Raw genomic sequence first — 18,159 nt, forward strand, 5'->3', positions numbered from 1 at the left:
CATAATCCTGGAAAGGCAGGGGCAGGGGGAATTATTCTTGATCCAGATGGGAAAGAAAATGTTACATATGAATGGGGACTTGGAGAAGTCTCAAATAATAAGGCTAAATCCTACAACTTGTTAATGGGAACAAGAATAATAATAAAAAGAGCGATACAAGATCCCATTATAATAGGAGACTCAACCATAATAATAGAGGCAATGGCCCATCACAAAAATCCAAGCAATGAGTTCATGAACAAAATATATAGGAGAATCAGGAAGAATTTAGAAGGCTCGGGAGATGTGATCTTCAGACATGTTTTGCGAACTCATAACCAACAGGCAGACCATTTCGCTAATCAAGCAGTGAAAAGAAATGAAGGGAGCGTTCGGGAAAACAAAGAGGAATATCACAACTCTGTCCCATAAGCTCCATCAAAAGATCACAAGCATGAATTCTATCAAAAAAAAGGAACAATGTGCATTCCTAAAAGAAATTAAAAAAAACAGTCAGAACTCAGCAAAAATAATATCTCTGCAATAATAAGAAGAAAGTCACGAGAATTCAGAGGAAACATCATAGAAGATCAAAAAATCACAATAGTGCTGGCAGCAAGGACGATTGCGATCTTGGTCACAAGAACCACGCAGCAATCCATCCCATCAGTGAAAGGCATTGGGCAGCCTCCAGCCTCTACAAATACACTTGGAAATGCAACATTTCCCGCAACTCCAATCCAAGGCAAAGTTGTTTGTATGACTCACTCCTCATATCCCCTATTCTGCTCCAAGTGCCTCCACCTTCTCTAAATCCCTCCCCGTTCACTCTTCACTGCCCACAAAATCTGCATCCCGTCTTCTCCTCCAAACTTCCATCCAACCACGTTGTGCAAATCCCCAGCCTCCAACCTCACTCCTCCACAAGCGATCATCTCCGCCTCTTAACTTCTCCCCCCTCAACGCCCCTCCTTCCTGACTGTCACACTCAGGATCGCCAAGATATAGCAAGCAGTAAAGTTCAGAACAAAAGGCAGGCAGGCAATAACAACAGAAGAAGGAATATTTCAGGCAAAACAACACATAGGAAGCATAGCAACACAAGGAACATCAAGCAACACAAGAGGAAGAAGAAGAAAGCAAATCAAATGGAATTCAACCCCATTGAAAAGGCAACAAGGAATGATGCATGCCCAGCATGCAAAGCAAACAAATTTATGATCCATCGACTACAAGAGTCACTGAAAGATATCAGATCTGAAATGAGAATGGAGTATAGCTACCAGAAAAGGAACATGGAAATGCAGAAAGAAGAGATCATGGTGCTAAAAACTAAATGCAAGCACTTAGAGGAAGCAGTGACATACTTCAAAAACAACACCATGAGCAACGAAGGAGAGAACTCGGTCAACTATGACAAGAAGAAACAACCATCTCAGGAGCAGTCAGTCTACAAGCCATGAAAAATTATCAGAGAATCAATGTTATGTAAATTTTCTTTATTAGTAGGTCAATATGTTAGGCAGTACTCAAGAATAGTCATAAAAATATATGAAGTTTTGAAATCATGCATAGGAGAAGGGACTGCACTCCCATCTCATTGCTTAGTTTCTTTCTATGCTACAGTCGATTGTAATAGGAGCTTGCTCCACCACAACTTTTGGTAATATATCCACTATCTGATCTTGTTAAAAAAAAAAAAAAAATCATGTCATTCCTATTTCTTGAACTATATTTATTTTGAAAGTATTAGAAATTTCAAAAAAAATTATCAAAGATAATTGGTTCTTATAATGAATCGCCAATTGTTGTATTGTTCAACAACCCCCCCGCTTTATTGATTTAATAGTTAATAGTCTATTAATAAATGGGGACCCTTTAAAAATTTTCAAAAAACTTAGCAAATGAGAGCTACCCTTTTTGAACCATTAGAAATAAAATTTTGAATAAACTTAAGATATCAAGCCAAAATCTCTTTGTGACTACGCATTCTCACTTTATCACAAATCGCTAGACCTTATATAACAAAGGTTAATTGACAATCGGAATCTGCGAATTGCAATAAAATGGACCATCATAGTACTTATGGTATCATTGAAATTTTCATTAAATCTAAGGCTTAAAGAATTTCTTACAAAATAAAGTACTTATCGCAATCGCATAACGGCATTCATAAAAGTGCAAGACAATCAAACCTTAATGATACATGAATTGTGATATTGTGATATGGTAAGTAAAACACTCAATGCATTGAGGATTTTAAACAAATGCCAAACATGTGAACCATGGAAAATTTGTGAAATGTGATGTGATCTGGACCCGGTGGAATTATGAAAACTGTTATAACTTAGATCATGTCCAACATATAACAAACAACCACTTTATGGAATAATTATTCATTTAAGCGAAACGCGTTGAAAAGGGTAAAAGGTATGCCACTTGCATCGCATATTGCAAAATACTAAGGGACTTCAAAGTGGCCCATAACTGATATTGCGATATTGCGATTTGTGATATTGTGATAATTACCATTAATCGCAATCGCATCATCAGAATCACACTCTTTAACGCGTTAACTTGAAATATCACTTACAAATTTGTGATGCGATGGTTAAAATGAGTCATAAAATAAATAATGAAAAGGTCTTAGTGCATAGTTAATGACTTTTAATGGAATTTACGTTTAAAACGGCTCGAAGGGATTTGATATCTTTCATCCGTATTTTCAAATAAAATCTTCTTCCTTGTCATCTTTCAGAATTAACTCTCATTGAATTTTAGTTGTCATTTCCACTCTATGTGTTTATTCGATAATCTCCATTGCTCAATTTCAAGGAACCTCCGAAGGAAGCAACGATTGAAAAGATGGTGAAGAAAGGAAAAGCTATTATGTCTGAGAATTTAGACATGCCCCCACTCTTCTCTGATACCACCTACAACAAAGACGATGGGACTACATCGTGGGAATCCATGTATAACTTACTAGAGAAAGAAAAACAGATAGCACTGGAAACTAAGGCGACAACTGATGCTGAAGAATCATCTGAGGCTTCCTACTTTGAGGAAACACGTTCGTTTCTACACAAAATAGTTGCAAGGCCCAAGACATGGATAATTGATAATGTGGATATCTGAGATAGGACTTTCAGAAATTAAAGACATGAAGTCATGGGATCTTTCGCGCCAGACAACTTGCCCTAGATGTACCATCTACCAAAGCCACAAAAGCTCTATGATAAATATTTTCTTGAACATTTTGCCAAAGAAAACGAGGAACATGGATGTTATGCAAAACTAGAGGTCGGGCTCTGGAAAATTCAAACGGGTGAAATCTGGTATGTACCCTATTTCACCCCTCTTGGCTCCACTAATTTCGCAGCTGCAATGATGTGTAGACTCTTTGGGAAGGATGATAGTACCAAATTTTCTATAGATTAGGTTCCATTGATTGATGCAGTTGTTAATACATTGATTATGAATTGGAGTCATATTTTGTCAGATAATTTAGCTATGGCTATTAGGGAATACATGCAAAAGAGAATTATCTCCTCATGAACTATTCCCCCTTTTTACATGAGCGCTTATGTAATGGATGCCATATGTTTTTGCTCACGATTTCCAAACATGGGTTCAAAGTGGAATATATAGAACCCTATCCCCATCCATGTGTATCATAAAATTTTGTGGGAATCGCAGTTTAGTTCCCATTTTTACAGAATTTGCCAAGGTATTATGTCACCCATTTATCAAATCATTTTTTATAAATAGCCCACAGACTTTCCAAAGAGGCAAAAATAAATATATTTTCAGTCGCAAGATGGTTTGGTGAAGAAACATTTACTTATATTAGAGTTTTTGGGAGCATTTCAGCTCCACATGTCCTTCCATATTATGTTCCAGAAAAACTACTAGCAAGAGAGATTGCTTATCAGACAGTAGGGGATGGTTTAACCAAAACCCTAAAGGAAATGAAGAAGTCCATTTGGCCAACCTTTCCACTGCAATGTGGCGCTTTCGCGCTGCATGATTTTGGGCATGCAGTGAAAGAAATATAGAATATTATATCTCTAAAACTAGCCACGATTCCAGATCGATAGTTTGACCCAAACAAGGCTGCCAAAGACTTCACTACCATGGTTAAAATCAAGCAGTTTACCCATGAGGAGGATCCCTTTGATGACCTCTTACAGGAAGCTGAATCTTTTACACGGGTCTTACATTTAGCATCGCTAAAATTAAGCCCAAATGACATCAATGTTTTTCATGTATACAGAAATAAAAGATTGTTGAAGGTCCCATTGGACCTGTTACAAATTGAACAAATAAGAGAACCTACTCCGAGCGTGAGCTTGGAGGAAAATTCTAAGCAGAGTTCTGATGAAGAACCATAAGAAAAATCAACTTAGGGGTCAGAACATTCAGAGCATCAATCTCTGAATGGAGAAGAAAGTCCCAATAAAGGTCCTGAGAAGAATAAAGAGGAAAATATTGAGGAAATAGCTGAAAAGACCTTGGCCAAGAAACATACAGAGGTTGATTCCACATCATCTTAGAAAGAGAAGATTCCAGTTATTGATCTAGATAAGGAATGGGAGCAATTCAATCAAAAGCTCCAAACATGGGCAAGTCTTGGGGACATCTGGATTCCAGAGCCCGAAAAAGACTCAACAAGTAACAAATCCATAGATAACAAAGCAAGGAGTCACAAACACTCAAGATATTGAGGTCATCTCAGCTTCCCCACTTCTGAAATTGTCTTAAAAATCAAAGAAATACCTCCGCTGGACATATTTTATAGCCCTATACACAAGGCTGTGGTAAAAAGACAAAGAAAGAAGAGGAAGTTAGACACAACAATAGTTGCAACCCTTGAGAATGTGTTATAGCTCCGATACCACTTGTTATAGCTCTGATACTAATTATTATAGATCTAACCCAGAATATAAGAGAAATAACAAATATACCCAATAATAACAATATCGAAATAGATAGAAATGCTTCTTTATTGATATCAAAACCCTTAAGGTAGGGCAACACCATACATTCACTCCTTAAGGAAGGAGAGCACTCCACAAGCCATATGCCTGTTCATACAATAATCCTTGACTCTTCCTTTATATGGGGTCTCTAGCCTCTATATAGGTCTCATACATACAATACCATGGGTCATTACCATGGTTCCCTCATACCATCAAACTAATACCATGGGCCCATTACATTATTACTAACTACTTGTGGTCCCTTACATGATATGGGTTAACCACCTTATTTATTACTATGGCCCATCCCATTATTACATTATTACTTTGGGTACCTCCCTTGGTACCCAAAATTATCCCCCCTAGGTATATAACACTCCACCCCCCTTACCATGTTTCGTCCCCGAAACATGGGAAGAACACAAATAATAAGATCTACTCAAAAGAGTAGTCCACTGGTACCATGCACGTGCATCTAGCCATCCAAGAGAAAGGTGAACCCTCGATCTCGCTAGTGCCTCGCTCGCTTGAGATGGAATTTGACCATGGCATCTCTTCTGTTTTGATGTGTAGTAGGTGGATCTTCGCTCCTTGCTATCCGTCATACGCGGGTTGTTGTTCTTGTGGCTAATTGGTTGCCATCTTGTTGGTTGTTTTCTTGCGGGGTGATGTGGGTGATGATATGTTGAAGTTTTAACCCACGGTGTTTTCTTTAATTCACCCTGCTATGGTGCCTGTTGTGGAGTCTTTTTTTCCAATATGACTTCAACCACTGAGCCCTCCTCTGATGTACCAGCACCTGTAACCTTTTCTGCTTCAACCTCTGTTTGTGTTTGATTGTCTATCATCATTGGCTCATCATCTAATATGTCAGACCCTGGAACATCTTCTCCTTCAACCTCCTTGCACTCTACCTGTTTATTAATGGAAATATCCTGTAATGTAATTTTCTTCTTTTTATACCAGAGCTTCAGGAATTTCTTTTGCACATTAATATTGACCGTACCCACAGATTCCATCCAAGGATATCCCAAAACAACATCCATGTTATCCATATCTGAAGTATAAAAGTCACAATGCAACACATACTTATCCATAGAAAGCTTCAAATCTTTATAAACTTGAACATCCTCATTATCAACCTGTATGTTTTCAATGTGTTTTGTTGGAACTTGCAATTTTTTTGCCAAATTAACATTGATAAAATTATGCTTACAACTAGGATTTATAGACACAACGATCTTCTCCTTTTGAATGAATCCATGAACCTGCAATAAGGAGATACCAGTAGAAAATAACCCCACATGTTTCTCATCATCTTGTTTTCTAGCATGAGACCATCTATCTAAAAGTAATTTTTCAAATGCTTCATCAGGCAGGTTGTAACACTTCGTTTTGTTAAGTAATCCCCACCATGTGGCCGCCTCATCTCTAAAATCCTCCACTACCCACCATTTCCAATTGCTTTTCCATAACCACTTCTGTTTTTTTATGTATTGTTCAATAGTAGGAACACTATCTCTTCCTGTAAAATAAAGAACCTTGCTAGAAGCCATGAAGAGAGTTTTGAAAAAAATTCACTTACTTGGCGAAAATTTGAAATTGTCACAATTTAGTCAATATTGCTCAGAATCCCTATTATGACCTGTTTTTGGAAATGGAACAACCATTCTGCATCTGCCCATGTGATAGAAATTTTGATCCAGACAATGAAATTTCAAATCTGCGCTGCAACTCTCCCGCCGTCACCAAAATTTCTACAAAAAAGAGCTGATTTTAAATCAGCGATATCTCCCTCATCCAGACTCCGATTCGACTGATTTTTTTTTTTTGAAATTGGGTAATTTTTCTCAAACAATTCAGATCTACAATTAGATTTTGTAGATCTTGCACCAGGACGTCTAGATCTGCGCCGCAAACTCGCTGCCCCGAAAAATTATCTACAACACCACTTATTTTTAGATCAACGATATCTCCTTCATACGGACTCCGATTCAACCAATTTTTTTTTGAAATCGGCTATTTTTTCACAAAGAATACAGATCTGCAATTAGATTTTGTAGATCGTTCACCAAAACGTATAGATCTGATCTGCAAACTCGCCGCTCCCAAAAACCTGCAAAAAATTAAAAAAAAATTATCCACTTTTGTGCCCAAGAAAGTGCTCTGATACCACTTGTTATAGCTCCGATACCACTTGTTATAGCTCTGATACCAATTTTTATACAGAATATAAGAGAAATAACAAATATACCCAATAATAACAAGATCGAAATAGATATAAATGCTTCTTTATTGATATCAAAACCCTTAAGGTAGGGCAACACCATACATTCACTCCTTAAGGAAGGAGAGCACTCCACAAGCCATATGCCTGTTCATACAATAATCCTTGACTCTTCCTTGATATGGAGTCTCTAGCCTCTATATAGGCCTCATACATACAATACCATGGGTCATTACCATGGTTCTCTCATACCATCAAACTAATACCATGGGCCCATTACATTATTACTAACTACTTGTGGTCCCTTACATGATATGGGTTAACCACCTTATTTATTACTATGGCCCATCCCATTATTACATTATTACCTTGGGTACCTCCCTTGGTACCCCATGTTATAGCTCAGATACCACTTGTTATAGATCTAACCCAAAGATATTATGATAATAGAAATATCCCAAGAATAACAAGATAGAAATAGATAGAAATGCTTCTTTATTAATCTAACCCGAAAATACTATAGATCTGATATGAAAATATAAGATAATGCAAATAAACCCAGAAATAATATGAAATGCTTCTTTATTGATATCAAACCCTTAAGGTAGGGCAACACCATACATTCACTCCTTAAGGAAGGAGAACACTCCACAAGCCATATGTTTGTTCATACAATAATCCTTCACTTTAATTCCTTGACTTCTCTTCCTTGACATGGAGTCTCTAGCCTCTATATAGGCCTCATACATACAATACCATGGGTCATTACCATGGTTCCCTCATACCATCAAACTAACACCATGGGCCCATTACATTATTACTAACTACTTGTGGTCCCTTACATGATATGGGTTAACCACCTTATTTATTACTATGGCCCATCCCATTATTACATTATTACCTTGGGTACCTCCCTTGGTACCCCATATTATCCCCCCTAGGTATATAACAGAATGAATCAATGGAAGTTGTATGGAAAGATACTCCTATTGATCCAACTGAGAACCTTACAAGCTTATCGCAGTTTGCAGGCGCCTATGACACCGCAACCATTGATAAAGAAGCAGAAGTCTGACTTATGCTTAATGAAAAAGAACAAAGAATACAACTACTGGAACAACAATTGGAAGAAGAGAAACAATGTACCAATCGATAAGAAGAACAGCAGGTGGCACAACTTCAAGGGGATTTTGAGAAAATGAGTTTACAACACCAGGCAAGCATATCAAAGAAAGACTCACAGATTTTCCAAATGCAGGCTATGATAGACAGATTCAAAGATAACCCTTAGACAAATGAGATCATTAAAGAGGCACTCAAGCTAAATTCTATGTTGACACAACAACAAGAGATGTTCTTCCAAAAGATCTCACATATCAATCCCTACTGTGAAATAAGTAATACATTGACTAACCAAGTGATTGATCTAAGATTTGAATATGAAGAAATATATAAGAAGTTTTTGGTCTAAAATGCGGATGCAAATTAGAGTTTCATTTACTATCGATCTGGGTAAGTAAGCTTCAAGGATCATCCAATATATATGGACTTAGAGACAAACTAAACTAAGCTAGGTGAAGAAATGCCAAAGCTCCCTTACAGGAGGTCTTTCATTGAGATCTCCAACACCTATTCAGTCATTTAAAAAAATGAAACCTAAAGACATTGTGACAAGTGTAAGAAATATTAAAGCTCTCTTACGGGAGACTGTTCATTAGTATTTCTAACATCTAAATCAATTAACTAAGAAATGAAGGCATTTAAACATAATTCAAATTGATACAAGAAATATTAAAGCTCTCTTACAAGAGACTATTCCTTTATATTTCCAGCATCAAGATCTATAAACTAATGAAATTAAAACATAAATGAAATCTTCCTATACCAAAACAAGTATGCAAGTGAGGCAATGGGGGCCCTCCATAGCTCCACAAGCACGCTTAGAAAGAAGTCAAATGTAGAAGAAAATCCAATCCACTTTATTTATTTTCAACTGCAAATTGCAATTACAAGCTCCAAATTCTACATTCCAAGAGGTCCTAAACTCTACATCACAATGATTCTAAAATCTAAAATTATAAATGAAGGACTAGGTTTTTAAGTTCCAAAAATTAGGATTACAAAAATGAAGATTACAAATGAAGGAGATAACACTCCTATTTATACAAAAGCTATTACAACAAACTCATAAATGTAAATCCAGTATTCCCTCCTTTGACCCACATATTTCTCAACCAATGGTGACACATAACCCTAGCCTCAATGATCTCCTCTATGAGGTCCATGATCTTCTCCATGAGGTCTATGATCTCCTCAAATTCGAATTTGAACATAGAGTGGCACAATTTTTGTCATGTGATTAAATGTTTCGGTGTCGAACATAACAAGAAATTGTTAACTTAGTGGCCAATGGTGGATGCCACTAGTCAACATGAGAGCTCCCATCTTTGATGTGGATGAGAGTCTAGATGCCTCGAACACATCTTTCTAAGTATGAATGAATTTGTTGTTGTTGAATACTCAGAAAATACGAAAAACAAGGGACATTGATGTATTCCCTTGTTTATCAGCATGATAGCTTGCCCTTAAGGCAACAAGCTTCAAGGTGTTTTTAGAAAAATATTTAGACTCAAGGACTATGGACACAATGGTGTATGGAATCAATGTTTTATTTGCAAGGGTAGGAAAAAGGAAACTGACAATGAATATGTAAAGTGGAACAAAAAGCTTGTAAATGAGCTTCGTTGCTTTTATTGGTGGGTTAGGATTGATGAAATTGGAGCTTGTAATGGGAAATGGGAAATGGATAATGACTCTTGCCGGGAAAAAATGAATTATGGCAAGCAAACTCTCAAATATAGCAAATCTGCTCCTTATTCTTGATTTTCTACTAAAATAGTTGAGTTTGACTAGTGTTGACCAACCACCAGTAGACGTCGAATTCAAGTGTGGATAGGTATTTCACCATCCTTGTACATTTAGGAACAAACCCCAGCTCTTTGAATTTTGCTAATATGTCATGCAACATGTCAAAACATTAAGCTATTACAGATAGTTGCAAGAACTTGTAATTTTATGGAAATTTCGTTTATGTTCATGGACTTGTTCTTTAGAATTGCTCATGAAATTAGTCTTTTGAAGACCAATTGTGCGCACAATTAGTTTTCTTAATGATCAGTTGATCATCCCAAATATGCAAAAAAAACTTGGCATAAAGAACATAAGTATGTTCAAAAAGAAATGATCAATTCCTTGATGATCCTTATGCAAAAATTAATGCCAAATGAAACAGTTTAAGGAGACTCAAAAGCGTAATTTTAGTCTAATTTATGATGTTGATAACAATCCATTTGTAATAAATACCCATGAAAAATAAGTTACTTCCCGTTTGTGTCAGACGGTTCATGGATTGTGCATGGCAAAAAGCTTGGCATTAGAGATTTGTTGTGTCCTGTAGATTAGTACGTTATGTAAAAGCATACAACAAGAATACAAGCATAGCTTTTAATGCCATCTATGATTCTCTAAATGTTCTATAAATGAATCCTCCTAATTTGCTTCCAAGTGATATCATTGAGTTTAGTTCCGTATTATTATCCCTGAAGTCAATAATTTTCTTATCTCTTTCCATTCCTTGTTTATTTGGATAATAATTCAAATTTTAATTTTTTACAACAATATGACCAAAAGAAAGCATTAACAGGTTTGTTCCAACTCTTCGAGCTGTACTATTTGAAGTTGAACTAGGGAAGTAGTTACTTATGTTGATTGTCTTAATGCATGACAAATTATTCAAAATTAGAATTTTACATAAGTCTTGGTTTGAAGTATTATCTAATCACAAAATTATTCTGGTCTCCTTAAAGCTAAACTTCAACTATAGTGTTTGTTGAGATAAGCTATTTAGTTTGGTTGTTTTCAACCAATAAAGTGGCATATTAAAACACTTACCCCAGCATATACTCGTTCATGTTGGTAATTTCCTTGTTTTCTTGCACCTAAAATCATGTCTGGTATGATGCCATTGCTTCGTGGATGAAAAGCTACTAGCTTTTTGTTTTGACTCTTGAGTAATGATATGAAAAGAAACTGGCTTTTGACTCGAGTAATGATATTTTTGCTACAAAACCTTTGACTTTTACTTTCAAACCTACAAGAACCTTGAAATAGAATTTAACCTTGATATCAAAGGTACTTAAATGATAATCTCTTATTATGGATAAACATTTCATTTGCACAAAGTAGCATATAAGTGCAGCAGGGCCAACTGGTTCAACTTTAGGAATGTACATAATTCAATCAAGTTAGACTTCAATTTCAAAAGAAATCATATTCTTTGTTTTGAGTTACTTCCACGAGGAAAACAATGGTCCATAAATTTGAATAAACAAGCTCATAAGCCTTACGTTTTGCCAAATATTTAGGTGAGAGTATCAAGTTCCTTGACTTTCCCTTCACCATGCTTTCATTCAAAAACTAGAGTGATTAATATGGATATCTTTTACAGGGAGAGATAAACCCCTCCAAGAGAGGTGGGCAGATCATGCGATCCAATCCTAAGACACGTTCCAGCTCCTCCTGAAGCTTCTTCGATTTCTCTGTCCATGCATTATTATCTTGTTTTTAATTTTGAATCCATTTAGTCTGATAGCAAGGGATTTGATGGCCATATAAATCTGCTTCATTGCCAACAAAACCCGTAATTGTCTGTGCATTAATTTTAAAAACCGTTTTTGTTTACGCAATCCCCGAAACAGGGTCGGGAAGAAATGCGATTTCCTCTCAAACCGTTAGGAATACAAGCAAACGATTTCTGGGTTATGTAATTCATTCTATTCTGGAGAAAACCCATGTCCTGGTTTTCCATATTTGTTTTGATTTGATCATAAAAATTCTTTCAAAACGCCATGTTCCACTCAAAATAAGACGGTGTTCTGCTTTTAATTGTTTCACTGCAGTGGTGACTTTCGACTTTCCATTCTTTATTATTTGACTTTTATCTAAACTACAATAATTCTAGAGTATGTGCCCCAAGAAATCAATTTCTTTGTGAATGACATTGCAAGATGTTAAAACGATGTGGAACTTTCCAAATTGATTCCAAAGCAAATAAAGCTCGTGAGGAGATCTGACATACTGGAGAGGATTCAGAACAGAACTATCAATAAAATTTTCAATTTCGAAGGCCCAGTGACCCACTAATGTTGAATGATAGATTGAACTGCACTGGCCAAATGTATCAATGGATTTTCTTGGGGTAGCTTCTACAACAATGCCTTGTTTCTCTAAAGAGCATTTCTTACTTCCTGAGGAAGGGTTGTCAGTGTTTGTATTATGGTATTATGCAGGAAGAGCCAAGGGTGAGCTGGATTGAGAGCCTGGGCTCATGGAGAGAGATAAAAATTGTAAATTTCTTAGGTTGTCAAGGGCCTGATCGTTAGCTGAGGTCGGGGTAGTTGAATTGGGAGTTGCATTCATCTTGTTTTCTGGGCATGGTTGGCTTCTCAGCCATGTCTTGATCATCGATAAACCACTCATGGTGTTTGCCCTGGAATTCTGAGGAACATGGAGGCTGCAATCCTGGAACATATATTGATCATTCGAGTTTTCATCATATGAATCTTATACAAGGGTGTTCTGGATTGGGTTCATATTCCTCGTTGTAGGATCCTGGATGATGATGTGTAAGAATCATGCCACTTATCGTGGCTCCACGATTATGAATTTCTATCATCACCATAGGTGGAGTCCTATGCTCAAGTAGATAAAGAATAGATCTGCAGTATTTTGAGGAGTTTGTGCCCATATTACAAATCTACATGGCTTGTTTGAAGAAATGTTCCCAGCCACTCTACACTCTCCGAGAACTAAGCCATGACCAAACAGTCAAATCTCACTAAAATAGATCAAATCCCATGCATCCAGATGGGGAAATTGGAATTAAATCTCTCCTGTATTTGGATGACCCTTTCTCTATTACAGAATTTTCGAATAGATAAAGAAATGTTAATAGTTTGGTGTGGAAACAAGTTTTCATGCAACCAACAAATCCAAAAGGAGAATAATCACCGCATACGCAAACTAGGAATAAAGGGAATTCTTCTTATCTAACCGTACGAAATTGGGACATTCGTTTCACTTTTCTCATCCGTGTTTTTATCAAAATTCCAATTGAAGTGGGCTAAGAGAAAAAAAGGATTCGAATCTTGGAGGGTTGGTTCCATGTAAGAATTTAGATAGCCATTTCTTGTTAATCCAATACTCACCATTGCCTTTCTTAAGGTAAACTACAGATTTAATTTTTCATTTTGAAATCGAAAATAAACGAAATTTTTTAAAAAATTATTTCGATTTCTTATTTTTTAGATGTAATGTAAATTTATTCATGAGAATGATGATGTTTTTTTCAAAGAAAAACAAGATTAAAAACTCTAGCGAGATCTTGTTTTATTTTTTCCTAATCTATTCTACCTTTAACTTGAATTTTTTTATTTCCTTGGTAAAAGAATGCTTCCAGTGAAGCCACCTATGGACTAAGAATTTAAAAATGCTCACAACAAGATTTAAAAATTTTACCTGATTATTTGCAAGGATGTGAGTAACTTGTTTTATTCTTGGATTTGGTGCAAGGTTCTTTTGAAACTATAAGTACCTGTTTAACATCTTCAAATTTCTCATCTGTAGATGAATTAGTAAGAAATGGGGGGTTTTAAAAAACTGAATTTAAAACTAAGTAAGTATGAAAATAAAAATTCTAAAACTTGAACTTCGTTATGAAGATCCTGCTGTCACCAGGTTTCACAAGTTAGTCCAAAAAAAGAAATTGCAATAAAAATAACTTCCCAAGTCTATCTCTAAATCATCCTCCCCAGCAATGGCGCCAAAATGTTTGGTCTAAAATGCGGATGCAAATTATAGTTTCATTTACTATTGATCTGGGTAAGTAAGCTCCAAGGATCATCCAATATATATGGACTTAGAGACAAACTAAACTAAGCTAGGTGAAGAAATGCCAAAGCTCCCTTACAGGAGGTCTTTCATTGAGATCGCCAACACCTATTTAGTCATTTAACAAAATGAAATCTAAAGACATTGTGACAAGTGTAAGAAATATTAAAGCTCCCTTACGAGAGACCATTCATTAATATTTCTAACATCTTAATCAATTAACTAAGAAATGAAGGCATTTAAACATAATTGAAATTGATTACAGGAAATATTAAAGCTCTCTTATAGGAGACTATTCATTTATATTTCCAGCATCAAGAACTTTAAACTAATGAAATTAAAACATAAATGAAATCTTACTATACAAAAACAAGTATGCAAGTGAGGCAATGGGGGCCCTCCATAGCTCCACGAGCACGCTTAGAAAGAAGTCAAATGTAGAAGAAAATCCAATCCACTTTATTTATTGTCAATTGCAAATTGCAATTACAAGCTCCAAATTCTACATTTCAAGAGGTCCTAAACTCTGCATCACAATGATTCTAAAATCTAAAATTACAAATGAAGGACTAGGTTTCTAAGTTCCAAAAATTAGGATTACAAAAATGAAGATTACAAATGAAGGAGATACCACTCCTATTTCTACAAAAGCTATTATAACAAACTCATAAATGTAAATCCACTATTCCCTCCTTTGACCCACATATTTCTCAACCAATGGTGACACATAACCTTATCCTCCATGACCTCCTCCATGAGGTCCATGATCTTCTCCATGAGGTCCATGATCTCCTCAAATTCGAATTTGAACATAGAGTGCCACATAAAGATGCCTTGGAAGCTTTCTTTGTACCTACACATGTCAACAAAATCATTCTAATTGTTAGGTATAAGTATATGGAGATTATTTTCTAAAGTTTAACCATAAATTCTCTTAAAAATACTAAGAATTAATAATGTTTTAGAAAACACAAAGGTAACCCATATAATGATGAAAGTGAAGCTGATGTGGTGACAAGGTGGTGGAATAGAGGTGAGAAAATGTGTGAATGGAGTGAAAGTGGATGTATTTTAAGGATAATTCCTAGGCCCAACAAGAAGATTTCGGAGTTTTTGCCTGGCAGGAATCTGATGAAGGAAGAAAATTTGATCTGCTGAAGATAGAAGAATCCCATAAAGACATTCTATTTGTAGACTGTGACACACAATTAAAGCTGGCGGAAAGGGAAATGGCAATAGCAACATGTACAACAAACAACATAATTGAGGTTGTGAATGAAAATATTCGCAGTGCCAACCTTATTAAAGAATGCATACCAGAAGCTCTCCCAAACATCAAACAGCTAGAACAATAGTGGAAAGAAACAACCCAAACCAAAGAGGAAGCAATCAAACATCTATCCAAACTTTACTAGGAGACATACTGGTAGTATTTGGTAAAACCACATAGCCAATGGATGACTCTACGATGCCTAACTAGTTATGCACAAAAAATGGTGCCACCTCTCTCAAATGTTGTATTCATAGGACAATTAAAATATACAGTTGGCCAGCCACCCCAGGTGAAACCAATGATGGATATTTGCAATCTCAAGGACTAAGTGACCAACTAAGACAATTCAATTTGAAGAAGCCTGTCATCAGTTTATTTTCTATTTTAGTTTTTATCTTGCTTAATCCAAGGAAGGTTGTTTGAAACCTCCTCAAATTTTTATTTAATAATCTAATTTTGAAACATGTATTATAGTATTTAAACCTCTCTCATGCATTTCGAGAGAGGTCCAAAATTTTATCAAAAACACTTTGCAAGAGATTGCACTTTTGTAATTTTGTGAATGATTTGATGAGATAATCGGAACATGATCTAATTTTCTTGGATATTGAAACATACTCTATTGAACTTGCATTTTTGTACTCTTAGGGTATATTTGATTGAAAGGAAGTGGATCAATATTGTTGATCTCATGAGTAGGACTTTTCATATATGGTACTTTTATTTTATGATCGTGTTTCATCTATGAATTAACAATACTCCTTATATTGTGTTATGTAGGAAATCTGAGTTATAGTTTAAACATCAAAGCACTTTTGTATAAATGTTTCAACTGTAATTTCTTATTGAATACATGATCAATTGATATATATTCGATATATTTTCCATAGTTATTTTGTCTAACTATTTTGTCAAAATAATTATCTTTAAACGATTTCTTATCTTATAGCAATTGAATGATCTTTATTACCTTTTTCTTTAAAACATCTTTGTAGCTGGCATGATTTGAGTAACTCTCAGGTATATAGTAAGATAATGTTAGAATTGATAGATGCACGTGTTTGCTACTTAGATAGATCATTTTTATTAGATCATTTTCCATTATATATTATATCACCCCAACATCATTATCAAATCAATTCTTGCTGGGAAACTGGTCCCATTATCCCCCATGTTGTCGCAACGACTTTTGAGGCTTCAACAAGGTAGCATACCTTTTGTTGGAAAAATGAATTCTCCTTATGATGATATTGGTGGTGGTTTGCTCAAAAACTAATCACTGATGGGAACCTTTGCATTTCCTCCACCGAACTTTCTTTCTAATTTTGTCGAGGTTAACATTTCCGTTGAAAAATTGAAAGACTCTTTCCTTAATTAAATTGAAATTCATTGAAATGAAAATATAAAATTTTCATTTTCGATTGCATTAGAATTTTCATCAAGCCATAATTCCACCAGTTTCACGTCCATTACCTATGAGTAAATAACAACTCTTAAAATAAACACTAATAAAATCGATCTAGAATTTTTTGTTATTTTTAAGGCTATTTTCCACCTACAGTAGATTAGGTTGTCGGGATTTGGAATATGGAAGTGAGTTAACTTTCCAAATCTACAAATAAACATTAACATATTATGATAGGGAGAAAAATCCATTTACTGCAATTTTTCTCTGTGAAGCTCCCCTTACAAAGGAGTCAAGCACAAGATCACATCAAACCGATTGGAGTGATTGACCCCAATTCATTGGTTATGATAGAGTGATTTACATGTATTAAAAATGGTGTCAAAAGGTACTTTGGAGTCACTTGGAAGTAAACGTTAGATTAACCATGTTAAGGAGCTTTCAAGGGGATTGAGCCTTGTTACCCTTCCCTTGCGTGTACATCTAATCTGCGACTGTCCCCCCAGGTTAAATTGTTTTATGTGGTAACCTTATAGACTATAATCTTAGGGCTTTTACCCGAGGTGATGGTGGAGAGGAATTCTCTGTTGTACTTGGAAAAAAACGTTGGCTAGATTCACTTGGAAATTTATAGAGGGTATTCTTCATTCTAAATGGCATAAATGAAGTTTCCTTGCACCAAATCGTGTACATTAAGCAGGTTTCCAGCGTAACTAGTTCCACCGGCTCTATCTATAGCCACTTTTCACTTTTATCTCTACGATGTTGGGTATCATCACCAACTAGTGATTTCACTGTGAGAATCTTGTTTGCATGGTTTGAATCCTTAGATTTTTTAGTGTGTGTTAATTATTTACTTTTACTTTTCATAGACCTTAAGATTGGATTGTGAATATTGTTTGATTTTGTGATAAAAATTTCATCCTGGCTAATTCACCAAGGCAATCACGTAGAATGCAGGGTAAACCCCCTAAATATACACCTAGTCAATTGGAAAAGATAGAAACTGAAAGGTAAAAATCAATAGGATATGGAGCCTCAGAACAATCCAAAACACCTACAATTTTACAATATGAGACAGTAGAAATTGAAGTGAATCCAATGCAAGAAGTAGAATCAAGCCTAGTTCATTATGGCCCAGAGATTACTGAAGTAGTTCAAACTGAATCAGATATTGGTGAAGTTTAGACACTGAACTAACTGGTAAAACAACCAAAATCTGATATTTCTCAACCTGAATCACCTTCAACTATTATAGCTCCTACTCCTGCTCCACCTTCACCTTGAACGAATCTGATAATTATGATTAAATTATCTCTTGGCTTGATTAGCGTTGAAGAAATTACCA

The sequence above is a fragment of the Pinus tabuliformis genome, chromosome 7 (genome assembly GCF_031772625.1).
Source record: "Pinus tabuliformis cultivar Carrire ecotype Pingquan chromosome 7, CPIR1, whole genome shotgun sequence".
NCBI classification, from domain to species: domain Eukaryota; kingdom Viridiplantae; phylum Streptophyta; class Pinopsida; order Pinales; family Pinaceae; genus Pinus; species Pinus tabuliformis.